Source organism: Manis pentadactyla, chromosome 2, assembly GCF_030020395.1.
Source record: "Manis pentadactyla isolate mManPen7 chromosome 2, mManPen7.hap1, whole genome shotgun sequence".
In the NCBI taxonomy this organism is placed as follows: Eukaryota; Metazoa; Chordata; class Mammalia; order Pholidota; family Manidae; genus Manis; species Manis pentadactyla.
The window spans coordinates 218,256,896-218,274,939 of NC_080020.1; the positions used below are offsets into that span (position 1 = coordinate 218,256,896).

General features: G+C 47.8%; 1 protein-coding gene across 3 annotated transcripts in view; it reads right to left on the minus strand.

The window, feature by feature from the left end:
• The window catches only part of KLHL29 (kelch like family member 29), a 303,849-nt gene extending 288,128 nt beyond the window's left edge, over positions 1-15,721 (minus strand). For all 3 annotated transcript variants that reach the window (XM_036881657.2, XM_057497424.1, XM_057497422.1), the window contains exon 1: positions 15,169-15,721. The gene's annotated coding sequence lies outside the window, so the exon portion shown is untranslated. The remainder of the gene's footprint in view (positions 1-15,168) is intronic.
• Positions 15,722-18,044: the final 2,323 nt, after the last annotated feature.

Here is an 18,044-nt window from a genome sequence, read left to right on the forward strand (position 1 = left end):
ACAAAACACATATTGCTCAACTATGGGAGTGGTGAGCAGCAAAAATTAACCTTATGAGTATAGTTCCATTTCTTTCCCTTGTTTTTATTTTTCCCATTATAAAAAAAATGCTGATTACTTAAAAAACAAGGAGAATTTTAAAGTAGAAAAATGACTACTGTTAACATTATGGCATATTTTCAGCCTTTTTTCCTATTTTCTTTTTGTTTTTACATACTTGACATCATAATATATATCTAACACGTACCTGATTTCTTTTAATTAACCAATTTTCCCTATTAATGAAAAACTATTCTGTCAAATAATCAAACTCATAAAAAAGTCACTTAAGAAACTTTGTTCTCAATCCCCAAAGGAGTGTTTTCTATTTTTCCATATGGTTTCCTGATCAGAAGAAAGGCAAGGAACAGTTTTCACACCACCACTTTGCCAACCCCACCCCAGTGCTCAGACATACTCCAAGGATAGGTTTCCCCAAGAGTAACCAGCCTGTGTGGTTCATAGCTGGTCTGGGAGGAGACATAAACCTGGGTCGGGGGAGAGAGAAGATGGTGGGTGGGGAGTATGGGCAGCACCTGAACCAAACACAGGCTGGGCTTTCTTTCACCAAAGACCCCAAGGACTAAAGCTGAACACACAGTTCAGTATTCTGAAAAGATCTGTGTCTGATGCACAGGAAAAATGGAGCAAAGGTCACTTTTGTGGCTCAGACTTGGACACATGGTCATTTCACATCCTGGTAAAGGGATCCCTCTTCAAGCCACACATTTTAGGAAATCATCCCTACCTTCCTGTAACGGTGACCAACACAAAGACAGAAAATCCCACAGGTTTATACCTTCCCACCCAGGACAGCTTGACACAGCACCAGATTCACAGGAGACCCTCCTCCAGGCCTGGTGCGCCTGCCCCTTCTGGCACCATTCATGATGCTCTTTGCAGGGTCTAAGATTTGGGATTCCAGTCCCAGGTCCGCCCCTTGACTGGCTAGTCCCAGGTGGAATTCCCCTTCTCTGGGCCTCGCTTATTCAAACTGTGAAATATGCCCAGCACTGGCCTAGGACCTTAGAGGAAAATCAACAACGGAATATAAACAAAAGCTGAGCTGATCACGTCTCCCCGGAGCACGTGGTCAGCTGAGACTCCTATAAGGCAGTTACATCAAGAACCTGGGTGAGGTAATCCCCACAGGGAGGGGGCTCCTGCGGGGGAAGCCACGAAGCACAGGGAGCATCTGAACCGGGCAGAGACGGCAAGCATTCCAGAGAGGGAAGAGGCAGAGGGAACTGAGGGCGGCCTTGCCTGGCCAGAGTGGCTCCTGGGAACCAGCTGACAGTCTCTGTCAGCAATGCACCCTTCCTATTCCTCCACCGTTTCGGAGAGGTAGCTCTCTTCAAGAGCAGAACCTCCCTTCTGTCCCAGGTCCCCTGTGCCCACAGCGGGGCACGCACAACACTCAGGTCCCGACTGGCTGAGATGGGCTCCACTCTCCATTCCCCCATCCCAAGACCAGCATGGGGCTCACGCACACGCTACTGAACCGCCAACATTTCCCTGAGGTGAACTCAGAGCAGTGCACCCTCTACAAATCACCAGGCAAACCTCAGCTCACCTCTCCCAGGGAGAGTGGATCTGTTAGCTGTGTGGAGCCTGTGAGCTGGTGGACCTGGGCCAGGGCTGGGGGTTTGCAGAGTAAGGCTCCTGAATGGAGGAAGGGAGACCACCATAAATGCATATGCCCTCGGAGGCCCTCCCGATTCTCCCTGCAGCCCACCCTGAGCAGCACCCTGTGCCTCCACAGCTCTCTGCCACAGGACAACAGTCACTTGTCACCCACACAGTCTCCATGTGTATCAGCCACATGAGGCGATAAGTCAACTGCCCAGAAACATGGAAGCAGGGAAATGACTGAATTCAGCTTTCACAGATGAATTGTGTCTGACTTCCTGGAAGGCAGGAATTCCCCTCCCACCCCCGACCTCTTGCAGGCCAGTTACTGGCAGTACAACAGGGAGGCACAGTGAGGCTTATGTGACTTGAGATGATACCCTGCCCAGAAATGTGGAAATGGGGGGCAATGACCTCGGAGTCACCAGACTCAGCGGAGAAAGGGCACAGCAGAGAAGTCAGCCACCACAAGAAGAAGAGCACGTGCGCCTCAGGCTCAGACTAAGGCATTCACAAGGCCACAGAACGAACAAGCCAACCAGTGCTGAGGCACCACACTAGGGGCCAGGTTAGGGACTGGCCACCCTGGCCCTACCCTAAGGAGAGGGTGCTCTGCCCCTCCCATCCCATGCCCTGCCCCGCAGGCATCTGATCAGTTCTGCAGGTGGCTGCCTGAGCTGGGGATGGTGCAGTCACCCCTCAGGGCCACTAACCTTCAAGACCATCTACCAACCTCCTGTCCTAGTGTATAGTCACCACACAGCCTCCTGAGAGAGATTTAGCTTTTCTGGGTGACTTGAGGCACCTTCAGGGTAGAAATCTGTTTAGTAGCAACATATGGGTGTGGTCCACCGGATGTTATTTTCAGTGTAAATCACTGAAGTGCCATTACCTGGAGACCGTTCATCTCTGAGTATGCTGCGGGTCAAGTAGGAAAACCCCCATCATGGAGAAATTGTATGACAACCCCAATCTGTGGGGGATATTCCCAGCTGGTTAGCCAACATCCTCACCCGCTGCTGGCCATTTCCAAACACAGTGCCCTCCAGTGTCCACCCACAGAAGAATGGGCACACAAACTGTGGCACATGCCACAGAATACTATGTAGCAATAAGGAAGGAGCTACTGGGACATGTGGGAACACAGATAGATGGCACACAAGGTATGCTGAGTGAAAAAAAAGGGCACAAAGGAGGGCAGGCTGCAAATTCTGTTTATATGAAAGTCAACAGCAGGCAAAACTAATCTATGGGGACTGACACCAGAAAGTGGTTGGGGAGAGGAAGGGATCACTCGGTGAGGGGAGCGAAGGACCCTTTTAGGGTGATGGAAATGTTTCGTATCTTATTTTAGATGGTGGCCACACAGGTATATACAATTATCAGAACTCACTGAACTAAACACTTAAGATCTGTGGATTTATTGTATTGCCTCAACTGTCATACCTCAAATAAAATTAAGAAATAAATACGATGCACAGCACAGGGCTAGGTACACAGCATGTGCTCGGTAAGAGTTGTTCAACTGTTAAAGTAAACGCCTTTTCTTCTTTAAGCGAATTGTCTGAAGCATTTATTAGGATAACCGTTTGGAATATGTTTAGGTGTCTGTTTTTTTTGTCATGGTAAAAGTGCATAACATAAAATTCACCATTTTAGCCACATTAAGTGTACAGTTCAGCAGCATTAAGTACATTCATATTGTTGTGCGACCATCACCACTTTCCACATCTCCAGAACTTTTTCATCTTCCCAAATTAAAACTCTATACCCATTAAACAATAACTCCCCATTTCCCTCTCCCTCCAGGCCCTGGCAATTGCCCTTAACCTTCTGTCTCTGAATTTGACTCCTTTAGGTACCTTATTTTTGTGGAATCATATAATATTTGTGTCTTTCTGGCTGGGTTTTTTCACATTACATAATGTCCTCAAAGTACATCCATGTAGCAGGTAGCAGAATTTCCTTTCTTTTTAAAGCTGAATGGTATTCTTCCATTGTATGTGTAAACCACATATTATATATCTACTTATCCACTGACAAATACTTGGGTTGCTTCTACCTTTTCGCTAGGGTGAATAATGCTACTATGCACATGGCTAGATAAATGTCTATTTGAGTCCTTGCTTTCACTTCTTCTGGGTTTATACCCAGAATTAGAATTGCTGGGTCATACAGTAATGTAGTTTAATTTTTTGAGGAACTGCCAAACTGTTTTCCATAGTGGAGAACCATTTCACATTTCCACAAGCAGCATGTAAGAGTTCCAATTTCTCCATATCCTCACCAACACTTGTTATTTTCTGTGTGTTTGTTTTTTTTGAACATTTATCCTAATGGGTGTGAAGTGGTATTGCATTATGGTTTATTTGATTTGCATTTTCCTAATGATCAGTGATATTGAGTACCTTTTCAGTGCTTACTGGCTATTAGCATCTCTTCTTTGGAGAAATGTCTATTCAAGACCTTTGCCCATTTTTTTAAGGCGGCTGTTTGTGCATTTGTTGTTGAGTTGAAGGTAAGTTTTAATTGTAACTTTGCACAGGACTGAGAACTCAGTCTCACCCCCTTTAAGCTCACATACTTAGTCCTTAGATGTCAATCTTGTGACCCTTACACCCATCCCCACCCCCAGTGGACCACTGGTCACATGGAGCACAGGCAATTGCTTCTTCCTTTCCCTATAACCAAGGAGACAATACCTGGCCCAGGTGTTTATTCCAGAAATTAAAAAAAAAACATTTCTGAAGACCTGACACCCTGAGATGCATACCTGGAATAAAAACATCTGGCAGTTATGGTTCCTGAATTGTGACTTCACAGTTCAGAGAGTGCCTGCCCACTCCAACTCTCTCCCCGAGGAGACCTCACTAACAAAGATGGCTTTTTGTGGTTTCTGCAGAATCTAGGAGAGATGCTTTAAATTCCTACATGGGAACCTGAGCAGGGTGGTGCCTCTGGAATGCCCTTCTCACTTGGGAATGTGAGGGACAGAGCATGTGGTGAGGCAGGGGCTGTCCTCTACGAGCCCAGAGCTAGAGCCTTACCACGGGATGGTGACCTATGCACCTTTACCCCAGGAAGGCAGTGCCCTGAGCTGCCTCCCACTCGGGTTTCCATGGCTGACTGTGACCTTTCCCTCATGTCCCAGCCAGGGGAGCCTTCCAGTCGCACAACCCACATCCCCTCACTCCAGAGAGCCCTGTGGGACTCTGCACTGCTGGACTTCTCCAGCAGAGGTCCTGGGGCTGGTCCTGTCAGATACTGGGGCCAGGGAGGAAATGTCCTTCTGGTTACAAGAGAGGCAGAGGCTTCATAGAGAGGGGAAAAGTGACTTCCATGAAAATAAATTTTCTCCTCTGGGAGAGAAGGAGGAAATCATACATCTGAGTGCCATGTGATCGTGGGGAAAGGCAGTTCCCCAGGTTGCATGAAGCAATCCAGGTGCTCCTTTTTTTGCAACATGTTGCCACAGATCAGTAGATTGAGAAGCTTTGGCGCTTCTACTTGGCACACCTCGACTTCAGCAAGAAATATGTTCCTTTCACAGTTTGAATATTATTCAAGTTTTGATGATTAAAGCTGGTTGGAACAGCATGAACCGAATAGATTACAGTACTCCATTTATAGCAGGCTCTTCACTATCAAGATCAGCCAGACCCACACACTGTACGCAGCCTGCAAGTCTTACCAACCTGGCTTCCAAATGCCATACTTATACTTCCCAAATTTGCTGGCTCTTGCTTTTGGTTTAGAAAGCCAGAATCAGAGCATGGTCAGCTTACATTTCTTCACATTAACCAAGTAAGCTAATTCAATGGCAAAAGAAGCTACCCGAAACAGGTAAACTAATTTAATGACAAAATAACCTTCCCGTATCTCAAGAGGTCAAAACAGTGCAGAACAGCAACAAAATGGCCTCAAGATGAATGTGGGTCTGAGGTTTCTGACTTAAGAACCTGAAGCTCTCACTTAGCATTAGTGAGACGGACTGGGATGCAGAGCAGGCACCCCTCAATGCAGCCAACCCAATATGGCAATCACGTTCTGGACAAGACGGACCCAGCAGGTGCCCCCACTAAAATGAGTACTGCTGGATTGACCAAAATTTCATCCATTTGTTGTCCCCCAAAGTGGTAAAGTCACTGATGAGGGATTCTAGACTGGAGCTTCAGAAAAATCACTACACAGGCTTTGGTAAGATAACCAAGTATAGGCTTCCATGTTGTGCTCCACCCCTTTCTGTGGTGAAGGGCCAGGTGTTCAGGGTTTGTTTGTATCTTCAATCGATTAAGAACTGAAATGTGGTTCTACCATGTATAGCTAGACCATAGCTCACATCATATGCCACTCTCTCGCAACTCACAGGAGTTTGGCATGGCCCAAACTGGTCTATGCCTTGTTTGATGAGAGCGACCCACAGATCATGCTCTCATTGATCACTGCTGTCAAGGCAATGTCAAATGCAATAGAAGTTTCTAAATGCTTACTCCCAATTTATCTTGTAACAGCCTGGTAACAGTTGGCCTGGCACCAGTCCGAGGACCAGGCCAGGAGCAGCACCATTTGACTCCTCTCCACGGGCTTGAAGAGTCTGGTCAGCGGCAGCAGCATCCGACCTAGGTGGTCAGGTGGGGCCAGATGGATCCCGTAGCAGCATTCACTATCGGGTTCTCCCCCTTCTGGCCTGGGAAGCTCCCAGGACATTCCTCAACTGGACCACTCATTGATCCTATTCCCCTGGCTCTCGGCATGCTTCATGAGGAGCCATGGGCCTCCAAGTCAGACTGGGAATGCTCCTGGTCTGGGCCCTATCTCACAGTGTCCCAACAATGAGTACCCAACAGATGCCAGGTCCAAGGCCAAGAATGACTAAGACAGTCCTTGCTCTCAGGGAGACCATGGTTCCCAAGATGAATCCAGAAACAACAGCTTGTTTATGGGATTTGGAGGAGAACTCAGCCCACCCATGTACACACAGAGGCCTGATACGGTTGTAGTTACTTTGTAAACAGGAACTCATTTGATCCTCAGATATTCAGTACTCATTCATTCAAGCCAGTGCACCTTGAGAAGCCTTCTGACCATAAAGAAAAGTGGTCCATTAGACCTAAGCCTTTGTGATAAACTCAGATTTGAAGTTTTGTTCAGTTTTCAAATGATGATGGCATTAAGTTTAAGTGTGAAGGATCTGAAATCATACTCTTGTTTCTTTATTTCAAGGCTTAAAATAAAATTAGATGGACCTCAACAAAGTGAAATAAAAGGAACAGAAAAAGCAGTAGACTCATAGACACTGAGAAGGGACTAGTAGTTATTGAAGGGGAAGTGTTGGGGAGGGTGAGTGGCGAGGGAGAGGGGGATTAAGGGGCACTATAATTCTCAATCACAACATAGGTAGGTCACTGGGATGGAGGTACAGCATGGAGAGTACAATTAATGACTCTATAACATCTTATTGCACTGATACCGTCTGCAACGGAGCGGGTGAGGTCTTGATAATATGAGTGAGTGCTGAACCACTCACTGTTTTGTGTATGTGAAGCCATCATAAGATTGTATATCAATAATACTTTAATAAAAAAAAATAACAGACAATAAATTATATGGACCTCATTTTATTATGTGAACCATGGTAATCAGTGAGCAATGTGGCTAAATGTGGGATTATTATTTTAATAAGCCATCTATATTCACAGAAGGGCTCTTGGCTCTCTCCTTCATCAGTTGGCAGTTGTCTGGAGGCCAGGCTTGGTCATCCCTTCAGCTCATCCAGCACGCATGTTTGTTATCTGACTTTGGGCAAATGTTTTGTCTTTCTAGAACTCATCGGCAAAATGGGCATAATGCCACCCACGTCACAGAGTGAGCAACAAATGAGCTGCCAGTGAAAGGAACTGTTCTCTCCATTGTGCCTGTGCAGTAAACAATTATTGTGTCTAGGCTCATTTAGGAGTCTAGGAGTTGAATATATATCATTAAAGTTCCTTGGGAGGCTGAATTCAACTGTGGTTTTGATCCAAAAGCAAATGCTTAAAGCTGGAAATCTGAAGAGAGTAGGTAACAGAGAAAGATAAGTTTTTCATTTAATCTATGGTTCACCATTCCCCGCTACTGCTTAATGTTACTAAATGTCCAAAAGGAAAATAAGGATTATCTGGCAACTGGAAGGTCTCTCATTTGGCCTAAGCCTTTGACCAGCTTTTGCTTTTTATAAGATAGAGATATGGTCTTGTCTGCTCTGCTCACTGTCCCCACTGTGACTCTGCTTCTAGGAGCTTCGAGGGGATACCTGAAGAAAAAGAAAACCTCATTCCTGATTTTTACCTTTGCTATTCAATTTAATTATTTATTATAATGGTTCACTATGAAAACAGATGCCATTCAAGCATCGACAAGTTTTTCTCATTAGCCGTCCAGGAATCAGAGTAGATGGAAGCAGGTGGGCAAATCCAAAAGTACAGAATGTTGGTCAGACCTGGGTAAATTCTTATTTAAGCTTACATTCCCTCTAATAGAATTATTTTCTTTAAAATGCCCAGGAGTAAGGACAGGGAGGTGGTAAAGCTGTACAGGTAGGCACACGCTGTGGCCTGTGCCAAGCCCGGGGTCCTTGGCAGTCCACCCCATAACAAGCATCTCCTGTGATGGCTTAGCTACAGGTTTGATCACAGGAGTGTTTCATAGCAGTGAAAGCATGCCTTTCTCACAGTGAATCTCAAGCTGGCAAAGTCACTACTTAGGGAACAAGGGCTGCAAGAGTTAAAACAGGGAGCAAATGCACCTTTGTGGGGTCTGTCCCAGGCCCTATTCATATCTTCTACCCATCTCCCCAAACAAATGTAAGGAATAAATATAGGAATTCCTAGGTGTTTTATTTTTCCTTAAAATAATGCTTTTGTGAAACACCACAAATTAAAAGATCTGTGGAGACAACACCTTGTAAGTAAGTGTAGTATGAAGGATGGACTTTGTGTCGACTCTCAAAAGTGCCAGATAGATTCAAGTTATCACTGGAATGAAGACGCTCCAAGAAAATTAGTCTTCAAAGTCTCAAGTCATAAATCCTAGAAGATTCCATTTAGATTAGTTAGAATTCATCAACAAGCATATTTAATAGATATATGCCCAAATATAGCATCTAAAATTCCACACAATGAAAAATTGTGAAGATAGAACTACGCCGCCACTGAGTGAAAAGAAAATCCAAAAAGTAGAATTTGATGTTTATTACCTGATGCTTTCTCTAGGCATCAGTTTATCCAGACAAACATTTTTACTATAGTTTTGTGCCAGGCTCTATGCTGGGCACTGGGGTTCAAAAGTGAACAGGCCCAGATCAGTCTTTAGTGGTTCTGGATGTATCGTTAATCCTTTATTATACATTGTTTCTACTATTCAATTTGCTAATTTATTATACTGGCTCACTATGAAAACAGATGCCATTCAAGCATCGACAAGTTTGTCTCATTTGCCTTCCAGGAATCAGAGTAGATGGAAGCAGGTGGGCAAATACAGAAGTACAGAATGTTGGTCATACCTGGGCAATATTCTTATTTAAGCTCACATTCCCTCTAATAGACTTATTTTCTTTAAAATGTCAATTAGCACAGACAATGCAGTACCAGGCACATAACAGGCCGTGTAAAGTGGTAGATGTGCATTGAGACCCAGTCTGGAGTATCAGAAACATACGCATGCACACATACACACACACACACACACACACAGAAAAGACAAGAGAGACAGACTGGTAGCTGACAGATTTGGGTTCCACCCAGGCTGGTACAATGTGGCTAGATTTGTGGCTGTGGGCCAGTTGATTACCTTTCTGAGTCTCATCTTCATTTGTCAAATGTGGATAATCCCACCTTTGCAGTGTTGATATGCGGATTAGAGATAATATATGTAAAGTACTAAAATATAGTGGGCAGCCATAATTGGAAGCTATTATTATTATATTATATTATTGGGGCTTGATTCAGGTTTGATGATTGAATAACAGGTAGATTAGCTGACCTCTAAAATCCACATCGACTCTAAAATTATGATACTAAAAATGGAATTAAAAGTTCATATACCAAATCTACTCGAGGATATATTTAACTATTGTAATTGTGATGCAAATCTCTTAGGCTTTCAGAGTAAGTGCCGATAATGAGACTCACACAATATATATATGTATGTACTGGTGTACCAGGAAAACATTTATGATCAAATTTAACAGGATAGGTATCTACAGTTCCTGAGATTTCTGGGGATTGTTGCTGCCTCTTCTATCACTACTATTTCCTCTAAGCTCTCCTTTCCAAAACACTTTTCTAGACCAGACACTGAAATGCAAGTTTTACTGGGATTATCTTGGCCATTGTTTTCTCTACTTTCATAAAAGAAAACTGAGGGTTACTGTGATTGAGGCTTTTTCCAAGGTCACACAGCTAGTAGGCACTAGGCACTGGACTTCAACTTTGACAATACGCCCAGGCCTCTACCCACTCTGTGATATCACTGCAACTCAGGCCAGCCCTAAAAGCAAAACAGAGAGATTGGAGAGACTTGTGAGGAAATGTACACACAGAAAAGGAAGAACAAGTGCCAGGCACATGCACTGCAGTCTTTATCTGACTGTATTCTGTTGACTGCATTTTCACCAAGTCTCTTAAACAGAAGATTGATGTACATTTTAATGTAAAAAGTGGTAGAATATAGCAATCTCTCTTCTGGGTATGTACCCAAAAGAACTGAAAGCAGGATCTCGAAGAGATATTTGAGTTTCCATGTTCATAAACACGTACTGTAGTATTCCATATATGAGCAGTCTAAAGTAGGCAAATTCATAGACCTGGTAGAATGGTGGTTTTCAGAGTCTTGGGCAGGAGGAAATGGGCAGTTGATGTTTAAATGGGGATGGAATTTCAGTTTTACATGGTGAAAAGTCTCTAGATACCTACTGCACAACAATGTGAATATTAACACTCCTGCACTGTACACTTAAAAATAGTAAAGATGGTACATTTCATATTACATGTTTTTTAACTACAATAAAAGAATGAAAAAGTAGCAGCCTGTATATGTGTATATATTCTAAATATACTTTATATATATTTGTATTACATGTGATATATATATATATATATTTCTTAAAAGAGCCAATGGTTTAAAAAGTTCAAAACTATACAATGATTATAAAAGTTGACACCTAGTCAATGGCAGCCCTTAAGTGTTTGGGCACTTGACCTCCTGGCCCAAACCTGATCCTCGGCCATAATAATGTGCGACTGTTCCTGTTCTAGCTTGTGAATCATCACCTGCTGCTGCAGAGTCAAGAGGCTATGAAATATTTGTATTTCATGCAGATATCCTCTTTCATGGGAAATGAGAAATGTTCCTCCTCCCCCTCTAAAGATGGAAATGCCCCAAGAAAATAAAGTTTATTTCATGAAGAGCTGTGTTGCTAATGATCAACTTGCCTCATCTTAGTCTGCAGCTCCAATTTCCCTGTTTTCAGGTGATTTCCTTGAAGAAGGTAGAGAATGCCTTTCTGACCTAGGACTCTGGGAAAGTAAACAAGTGGCTGTACTAGAAGAACTGCAGAGTATGCTTTCAGAGTGGTCCTCCGCTCAGCACTTTTGATCTAACGAGCCAGTAAAGAATTCTGATTCCCTTTTCCTTCTTAAACACAATTATTAAGACCATTTCTATGGTGAAGTGTCCTTCAAGTGAAAGTACCTTCTAGGGATGTTACCCAGCTTTTTTAAGCATAGTAAGAGATGACCCCCAATTTCCTGAGTAATAACAAATGGCCATCTTCTGCACAAACTACAAATATTCTGTTTCTAAACATTTGAGTCTACATGTGACCTGCCTGCAAAGAGATTTCTTGTTTTCCTGCATGGTTTCTGACTTGCTTTATCCTCATCCATCACAACCAGTAGCTGGAATTCCTATTCATGGTGTTTCTTCCACTCGCTTCCCCCACGCAGGCATTTAGTTGACCGATTACAGAATCACAAGGTTGGTTATTATTCCGTTTCTATATCTGACTTCGAACTTAAGTGTTCCAATTACTTTGCCTGGTCCTAATAAGTCAGCAGTGTGCTAAAGCTTGCCTTGATATTTCTGAAATATACAGAGTGTGATTAGCATGGGACTGAATCATTAGAAAGCAGAGTTGAAAGCAGATGAGCAAAATCATTGCTTGCATTTAAGCAAAACTGCCTTTTCGGAGAACTTACAAGGTTACAATGATCCTAGGAATACTATATGTTGTGATTATATGTATATTGTATTTGGAAAATTCTCCAATGCTTCAGAACCTTCTGTCTTTGGCTACTAATAGAACAGAAAAGATCTTAGAAGGATAGGCCCATTCTGATACACAAAGTCCCAAAGTCTGTTTGAGCCAGATAGAGGTGAATAAAGAATCCTCGAACCCTAACAGTGTAGGGGTGGGGGGTGGGGGCGGAGGAAGGAAGGAAGGAAAGAAAAAGCAAGGGAAACCTTTAGTCAGTTCTGCTGGATTGGACTGGCATCTCTGGGCCATAAAGCAGGAAAGCTTTTCCATAGCCTGCTGAAAGAAAGAAAAAATACCCATGCACACATGCATATCAAATGAGATACTAAAAACTAAATTGGCATCATTTGTTATTTGTGTCTATTAAAAAAAATTTAACCCTTTATATTGGTGTGAACTTTTGGGAACTAGTAGGGAAAAAGAAAAAGGAAACACTTTAAACTGGGAATGATCTGCAGCCAAATCAATTGATAAGTGAAAGGAAAAAAGATGGCACAACTGAAATGGATGCCAAAGATTTATAAGGTTGACTAAGTAAACAAAAATGGAATGGATCACCATGGAAATGCATGAATATTGAAACAGGCAAGATTTGAATAGACTAATGATATGCCTCACTTAGACTGACAGGTGTTGATAACAACTGTGACACTCAATACACACCAGCATCCACACTTCTAATATGTTTATTCCTAGAAAACAGAATCTGGATTTAAAGGTTTCTTTGGTAAGAGCTTATAAGCCAAATACATTTTCTAATCTTAAAGGGACTAACTCAATTCTCATCTACTTGGAAAACAAAAAAAAAGGTTTTATCCGTTTGCTTTCTGAATATGAGAAGCTGCAGTTAACAGAAGTCATTCTCTTGGGCTCTACTAGTCTTTGTTCCAATAAACCCTTCACAAAACTGAATTCTCAGTCTCGCTTATCTCTCACTCTGAATACGTGAAGTTGGACCACCACTCATTAGACACATAATTAAAAAGACAACACCAGTTTCCTAACCCCCCCCATCACATGCAGATAACAAGCAATAATCCTTAATCTATTTGTTACCATAGCTACCATAGGATATTTTATTTCACTACAACTCTAGGTATTTCATTTGGATTGTTGCTTGCAAATGAAAGTTGGAGACCTATAAATTTCCGATTTCCGTTAACTGTGCTAGAAATGGAGAGAATGAACAGAAGAAAATGTTTTCCTTAATCATAGACAAATGTGGTTTATAAGGTGCTTATGCAGAAAAGTTACTAAAATTGGTTAAATGCATCAGCTCACAAATCAACTTTAATGCCATTAAATCCATACAGAGTTTAAGGGCACATATGCTAGTAATTCCCTGATTTCTTGCAGGATGATAAATCCAGTGTACTGGTAACAATGTGTGGGACAGAGACAATATTCATCAGTGGCACACAGCTCTGTACCCGTATAAACACCTAGAATATGTGACAACTCAAATACATGCACACCAACCAGCCTTTAAAGCATTCACCTTCTCCTTAGGTGTCAATGTTTTCAGACTGAACAATCTATAAAATTGCTCATTACCTCACTTCCGAATGAGTGAAAAAGTTAGCTCTGTGCACCCCTAATATAATCTGCAAAAACATCAGGAATGAGGGGGGCTAAATAAATCTGCTGTTATTCGTACTAACTCGAAATAATTCCTTAAATCTGCCCTCCCAGGGTTCAGTTAGAGATAAGACCGCACGGCAAGGGAAGGAACTCTGTAGTGACTAGACGTACGACTTTAAAGAGGCTGAAATTAGGGTAAATACAGCTGCAACCAGGATAGATCTATCACTGCAAGAGGAGTCCGAATCCAAGCGTAGCTGGGCTGATGAGAGCCTGAAGCCTGCCGCAGCGGAGCCTGGCTGTCCCTGAGCTGACGAAGTGGAAGTTCGCGGGCAGCGGCAGCGAGGCGTCCTCAACGGTGCCGTCCCTCCAGAGCCGCGGTCTTGCCTAATGCTTCATAAATACCTGCGTCCACGATCCGCCCGGGGCGCGCCGCGGCGCAAGCACCGTAGACAGGGAGGAGAGCGTTGCAGAGCAGCAGGGGTGGCAAAGGCGGCGGCTCCTCACCCAGCAGCATCCCAGGGGCCCGCGGAGGGACCCGCGTCCGCCATTCGGTTCCAGGGCCAGGAACTACCCAGGCACGCGAGACTCGCGCTCTGCCCCCGTGCCCTCCACCGCGACGGGTGGCCGCAGGCACGCAGGCAGCGCGTCCCCGCCTGCCCCAGCCAGCGCACACCCGACCTGCTCCCGGAGCCGCCGCGGACCTACGCCGGCGGTCGACTCCGCGGTGCGGGCCCCTGGCCGGCGCTGCCCGGCGCTCGCACACGCCGAGAAGCCTCGCGCCCTCGGCAGCTGCAGGCCACCGAGCCCCGGACGTGAGCCCTCCGCCACCCTGCCACCCCCGCGGGGGTCGGGGCGCGCGTCCACACTCCGCACCGCGGGGTCCACACTATCCCACACATAAACAGCCCCTCCCCACCCGACACCACGTTTTCGTTCCTTCACTGTCCGCGTACGCTCTCCTCTCCGCGCCCCCAAACACGCTGCTACCACAGGGTGTTAAGGGAAGGGGGGTCACAACAAGGTCTGTGAGGGTTCCCTCCTCACGGTTCTCATCTACCTCGAAAGTTACTTGGGACTGAGTGAAGAGACCCGGGCCCCAAATGAGGGGTCTGAGGACGCGAGGGGACAGAAACCCCAACCTGGCTTCTAGCCGCACAGACGCCCGCACCTCCCCAAAGGGCAGGGCGCGCGGCCGCCCCGGGTTCCAGCTCGCCCTGCCTCCTCCTGGCCCCCAGCCCGGCCCGGGCCCTGGGCCGCTCCGGGGAGGTGGCCTGGGGAGGGAGGCGCGCCGCCGGGCCCCGCCAGGGGCTGCCCTGGCCGGGGGTCACACTCGCTTCCAGCCGTCGCGACCACCGCGACATTGGTCCCAGGCAGCCTCGGTGCCTGCACACCCGGGGGCAGGAAGTTTTTCCCCCCGTTTCCCCCCCTGGAGCAGCGCAGGCGCAAGGGCTCCTGCAGTCCTGCGAGTCCAGACGCGGGAGGCTCCTGCCGCCGCCGCCACGGGAGCCGAGCCCAGCGTTCCGGGCTCTCGGGCGCCGCTCCCGAGCCCAGCCCGGCCCCACGCAGCCGCCAGGAACCTGGGTCCCCGGCCCGCATCCTTGGCGCCCCAGCTTGGCTCTTACCTCCGGCCGTGCGGCTCCGGCCCCGGCCCGACGCGCAGAGAGCTGGGGGTCGCGGGTGGGCGCGGGAGGGCTGATGGACAGCGGACGGCGCCGGCGGGCAGCGGTGGCGGGGGCCGCTAGGGTCCTGGCCCGGAGAAACGGATCCAGGTCCACCTCAGCGCGTGCCTGCTCTCCGCCTTCTCCTTCTCCTTCCCCGCCTCCGCCGCCGCCTCCCGGCAGCCCAGGGAGGATGCCCGGGAGAGGGAAGTCAGTCCTTCTGCCTGTCAGCCTGTGCGGCTACGCGCGGCGCGGCGCGGCTCTCACCGAGGCGGCGGCGGCGGCGGCGGCTCCGGCAGCATCGCCCCCGCCCTCTCCCGCAGCCGCGGCGGCCGCGGGGCTGGGGCTGAGCTCAGGCGCGGCGGCCGCCGGGGCTGCGCGCGGACGCTGCGGAGCCGGGGCCGGGGCCGGAGCTGCAGCTGGGTCCGCGGCGACGGGTACGGCGGCGGCGGCGCGGGGGTTGGCGCGGCCGCGGCGCGGGGACCATGCTCCCTTCTGGCTCGCTCCGCTCCGGGTACCGTCTTCTTTAGCTGCGAGGGAGGCGGGCCTCGGCGCGCAGCCAGGGGCGGGCGGAGCCAATCACGGGCGCCCGAGTGGGCGGGGGTGGAGGGCGCGGGAGGCGGGGCGCCCCCGGCCGGGCACCCTGCGCTGCTCCCTGGCCCGAGGGATCCCGGCAGCGGCGCGCCGGCCGGGGTGGAGAGCTAGCAGGCGTGTCCATCGGTCCGTCTGCGCCCCCGCCCCCCTGCGGTGGCTCCCGGCTCGCCTAGCTTGGCAGCCGCGCCCGGTGCATGCACGGCGCGTGGCCCGACCGCTCGGCCCTGGCCTCCCGGCCCCGCCGGAGGGGTTGGGGACCGGACCGAGGCGGGCACCCCGTCTGCTTGAGACTCCTTAGGAAACTGGCAGAAAAGTTTGAGAAAGAAAAGTCCAATCGTCTTTCAGCTTCCGCCCTCTCTCTAGGACAGTCCAGCCACGGGAAGGAGCCGGGATTGTCCACATCTCTAGAGAACCACGGCTAGCCCTGCAAATCCAGACCGCCAATCATCTCTAGTGGGTCCAGACTCGATACCCAGTGTACACGGACTTTGCTGTTTACACTGATCCACTTGAATCCACACAGTCTCCCTCTGTTTAGACAACCCTTACTTGGGTCTCCACTAGCCTTCCCGGTCCACACTGACACCCCGCGCCCTCCGTCTCTCACACTGCACTGATTCTCTGAGTCCCATCACCTCTCTGTGTACACAAGCAATCTACCCAGACCCTAACTTCAATCCTAACGGGAGAGGTTTGGCTGGAGGCCCGAGGCAGCCCCCCAGTGAGAGCTTTTCCATGATGCCAGAACCTCACAGTTCAGGACCAGCCTTCCCTTCTTTGGTAACCCTCTGGATCTGGTTTTTATTCCCTGGCCTCTCCCTCCTGCCCTTCCAGCCCCTAGTCTGGTTTTGAATTTCCAAAGAAATATACCCTTTCCCCCCATCCCCCACGCCAGCCTGAACTTAAAGGCTTTCAGGCTTCAATACCCCCCTCGCCCTTCTGCACTCTGCCCAGCAGTGGCCCTGAGGCCTGAGGCCTGGGGAGGAAATTGGGGAGGGGGTGCGGTAAGGTAGGGCGCGACTTGCTCTTTGCCCGCAAGTGGGAGGAACCGTCCTGGGGCGCGTTCTGCCAGGCCCCGCCCGTCTGCTGGGGCCGCCTTGGACTTGGACAGTCGATCCCTTCCTCAGCTCACTCCTGTGATGTCTGAATCCAGGCCTCCGCTCTCCTTGGCTGTAAACGCACTGCCGGGATTGTGCCTTCTTTAATATCTTGTAGGAAGCAGACAGAGTACAGTGTGGCGGCTGATAAATAATAAATAATAATAATCTACTGAGGGTAGCAGGAGGACTGTCAGTGAAAGGGAATGAGGACACCAGGGAAATGGCCCACTGGTGTTAGAGTAACTCTATTTCCTGAAAAACAAAAAAACTGAATGAAATTTTTTGTGTGTGAAGCCTTGGGGCAGGGGAGGGGGCAGAGCAAAGCCCTGTAGGGAGGAATACAATCTTGATGATGGGATTAGCCAGAAAAGTGGTGTGTCCTTAAAACAGGGTGACAGGGCCTGGAGGAGGGGTGTATGGGGGGGGTGCAGGAAGGGATTAGGGGTATGAGAGCTCCTGGAGGGAACTCAAACAACACCTGAAGGGGAATGATGGATGGGGTTTGAATGCTAAGTTCTTAGAATGGTGTGTGAAAAGAAATTGAAGTGTAATGTAGTTGGGAAAATCAAGAAAGAGAGGTTCCTTGGGATTTAAAAGATACACAAGTAACATCTCACACAACTCAAGGCAAAGAAAGGAAGAACAAAGGCACAGGGGGAGGCAGGGTCATTCATGTTGTAGAAAGCTGTCTCCTGAAATGATCTGCGTAGATCCATCAATAGCATGAGGGAATCCACCTGGCTACATTGGGAGCAGCTGCAAGCATTATGGAAATGTGACTAAGGTTTGCAGGGACTGCGCTAGGTTACTATTCGGCAACTTGAGGTACTCATATTGTCCTGCAGATACTTTTGAATGTTCTTCAAATGAAAGAACGAAATATGTGCTCCAGGAATACTTCCTCAACTACATCTCAAGGCAGGTGTGAGGATTCTCCCAGTTTCCCTGCTGGCATTGTCAGAGAAGAGGAGCTGTGCCAGATCCACTGCCACACAGAGGAGGACCTCCTTGGGCCTCAGCGATGTCACGGGTGCCAGCTCTGGAGCACTGCGACACCTCCAAGGTTGGAGCTGGGTAGCAGCTCACCAGGGGTGACAGCGTCAGGAGAATGGGAAAAGCTGCGTGAATTAGAATCGCCATGAGCTT